A 3,723-nucleotide genomic window follows, 5' to 3' on the forward strand; every position below is an offset into this window, starting at 1 on the left:
AAGTTAAAAAAAAAAAAAAAAAGGAAAAAAGAAGAATGTTTCCAGAGGGAGAAGGAAATGGTATGGAATGCTGACTTCCAAGAATAACCTGTCCAATGCACTCTGAACACACAGCAACTGAAATTGGACCAGCATATCTACTATCTGAGCTGGAGGCTAAACCCGCAGACACTTCCACATGTGTGCCATGGCACGCACAAGTCCCCACCCACTCACCCATGCAATATAAATAAATGCAAAAAAAAAATTTTTTTTTTTTGAAACAGGGTTTCTCTCTACATAATTCCTGGCTGGCCTGAAGCTCACTATATGGACAAAGCTAACCTCAAACTCATAGAGATCCTCCCGCTTCTACCTTCCAAATGCCGGGGTTAAAGAAATTTGACGTCATGCTTCAGTTGGGTGAAAAAAAAAGTAAGACATTAAAACAGTAGGAGAACTAATTAAAAACAGGAAGGCAATCAATTCAAGTAGGAGAGGAATAAGAAAGGGTACAGGGAGGTGAATATGATCAAAATCCATCACATGCATGTAGGGAGGAAAGTGGGAAGATGGCTTAGTTATAAAGCTCAAGCCTGAGGATCTGAGTTCCCCCACATTCCCCCACAGCCAAAAGCTCTTGCAATCTCAGCACTGGGGAGATAGAAGTAAGTAAGTAACTTCTAATCTTCCCGCCTCCACCACCTCCCAAATTCCTGGACTGCAAGCATGTCACTGGGTCTGGTTTATGTGGTGCTGGGGATTGAACCCAGGGTCTTGTGCATATTAAGCAGACACTCCACCAACCTTGTGACATCTCCAGTCCACAGCCAGTGTTTACACAGGACTCATCTCACTTCCCACTTCAGAGCTGGAGAGAGTGGGACTAAATATAACCTTTCTACCTCGGCTCACACAAGTGGCAGTTAGGATAGTAGGGGCCAAACTCCCGACAGACGAACCACTGAAGTGCCCACTGGTGGGTAAGGTGTGGAGGCATGCAAAACTAGGGGGAAGGAGCTAATCAGGGCGGAACTGCGTCTCATCTCAGCCACTGTCTAAGCCCTCACTTTAACCTCCGTCTCACTTTATTTCAAACTTCTCTATGCAGTCACTACTCCCTCTCTGGACATGAACAGTCAAAAAAGTAACTGACTTTTTAAACAACTGAGAAAGGCCACGGAAAAGGTTGCAGAGCAACAACCAAAAAGGAAATTCAGCAAAATGTTTTGCTGACAGCTCAGGCAAAACACAAACACACCGTGTGGTCATGGAGCAAGCAGATGCAGCAGTCTTGAGATGCGACTGTACACCAGGAGAGAGGGGGAGACCTAGCAATCAGCTACAGCTGAGAAACAGGGAGCAGAACTATAGAGCAAACCGCCACACAAGTCCATATCAATGATTCCATTCTGCCAGCTGCAACAAGAACTCATTCCTGCAGAAGTGTCACATACTCATCTGTCACAAACAGCTAAGCTGCCAGCAACTGACTAAGGGTCAGCAAAGGGCAGCTGTACATCTACTTCCCCTCGTAAGGTCTAGTCACCACTCAAAGCATAGCAATTCTAAGAGCAGAGGAAAAAATAAATATCTTTTTGCCCTCAGTTTACTAGGAAGTAACCAAACTTAATAACACTGGGGCAAAGCTGCAAGAACAAGAACCTTAAGAGTCAGGTGTGTGTGTGTGCGTGCATTTGTGTGTGCGTGTGTGTGTCTGTGGTGATTCACTTCATTCCCACCACATTCCGCCACATTTTAGCTTTGGCTAAAACAGCAAGTTGGTCTAACCTCTCACTCTATTTCCTAACCTGATAAATTCGTATTCTCTAAGATTTTCATGAAAAATTTTAGCTGTCCTGGAACTCACGATGGAAATCAGGCTGGCCTCAAACTCACAGAGATTCAATTGCTTCTGCCTCCAGGGTTCTGGGATTAAAGGCTTCTTAGCTAGTTTCTTATATACCCAGAACAACATGCCAAGGGATGGCATCACCCACAGTGGGCTGGGCCCTTCTACATCATTTAACAATCAAAAAAATGTCCCACAGACATGCCCACAGGTCAATCTGATAGAGGCAGTTCCTCAAGTGAGGTGCCCACTTCCCAGATGACTCCAGCTTGTGTTGAGTTGACATAAAAGTACTACAAGGATGCACTTGTACACACACACAAATAAAATGCTGTAAGTGTATGTATTTTTTAAATATTTATTAATTAATTAATTTATTATGTATACAAATGTATGCCTGTCTGTATGCCTGAAGGCCAGAAGAGGGCGCCAGACCTCTTTACAGATGGTTGTGAGCCACCATGTGGTTGCTGGGAATTGAACTCAGGACCTTTGGAAGAGCAGGCAAAGCTCTTAACCACTGAGCCATCTCTCCAGCCCTGTATGTATTTTTAAAAAAAAAAAAAAAAGAAAAGAAAAGAAAAAGAGAACAGTTATACAACACATGAAGTGGGGTTAGGGAGAGAGCTCAGCCACCAGCACGCACATAGAAGCCTGGTGTTAACAGTGCAGCCTGCACCCCAGTGATAGCCCAGTGATAGGAAGGTAGAAACAGCAGGATTCCCTGGGGCTAACTGGCCAGCCAGTCTGGCCTAATGGTGAGTTCCAAGGAAAGAGAGAAGGAACAAGGAAGGAGAAGGACAGTATACTTGAGGCTGTCCTTTGGCCTCTACGTGCACACAAGTGCACATATACCTTCCCACATGAATATAAATGCACGCACACACACACACACAATTATAGCCAGATGGAGTGGTGCATGCCTTTGATTATCACATTCAGGAGGCAGAGTCAGGTTGATCTCGGAATTTTTGGCCAGAAATCTACACAGAGAATTCCAAGCCAGCCAGGACTACACAATGAGAACTTATTTCAAACAAAACAAAACAAAACAAAACAAAACACAGACTAGGCCACTGAAATGACAGCAGTAGTAGACAGGAGTAACCGGGGTAGTGTAAGAATCGTTAGCTTCCGTGGCTAAAGAGATGGCTCAGTGGTTAAGAGCACTCACTGTTCTTGCAGAGGACCCATGTTTGGTTCCCAACACCCACATTTGGAAGCTCCTGACTCCCTGTAATTCCAGCTCCAAAGGACCCAACAACATTTTCTAGTTTGTGAGGGTACCTGTACTCACATGCACATACATACACACAGGCACAAAATTAATTAATTAATTGAGACCAACAATATGGCTCATCTGGTAATGACTCTTATCACCAAGTCTGATGATGTGAATTTGAACCCTGGAATCACCATGAAAGGAGATACCCAAGTCCCAAAAGTTATCCTCCAACCTCTACATGTGTGCCCAAACACAAAGACAATTATGAACGAACAAGTGTAAAAATCTTAAAGAAATAAGAATAAAAAAGAGGGAACTGGGTAGACGCAGTAGTGTGTTTCTGTAGTTATACTCCATGAGAGGCTGACCCTGACTTAGGAAGCAAAAACAAGTAGAGGTAATACATTAGAAAACACCTTTGAACTTCATATTAAAATTAATTATGAAAAATATGGGAAGTAACTATTTCAGGAAACTTCAAATCTGAAGCTACTTATGACAATATGCATCATGAGTCAACAAACAATAAAATGTGGTCAAAAGTACACATAAAAGAATGCATGAGATATGGCACTGGAAAGAAAAATATGGGTTCTAGAGACCCCAACACCCATGTACGAAGACTCACAACCTCCCATAAAATCTAGCTCCAGGGGATTCTATACCC

At 43.3% G+C, this 3,723-nt stretch overlaps 1 protein-coding gene across 2 annotated transcripts in view; it reads right to left on the reverse strand.

Annotated features, from left to right (window-relative positions):
- Nucleotides 1-3,723, reverse strand: part of Wasf2 (WAS protein family member 2) — an 87,081-nt gene that overhangs the window by 37,719 nt on the left and 45,639 nt on the right. The gene's annotated exons all lie outside the window — the stretch shown is intronic.

The sequence above is a fragment of the Microtus ochrogaster genome, chromosome 10 (assembly GCF_000317375.1).
Source record: "Microtus ochrogaster isolate Prairie Vole_2 chromosome 10, MicOch1.0, whole genome shotgun sequence".
NCBI classification, from domain to species: Eukaryota; Metazoa; Chordata; class Mammalia; order Rodentia; family Cricetidae; genus Microtus; species Microtus ochrogaster.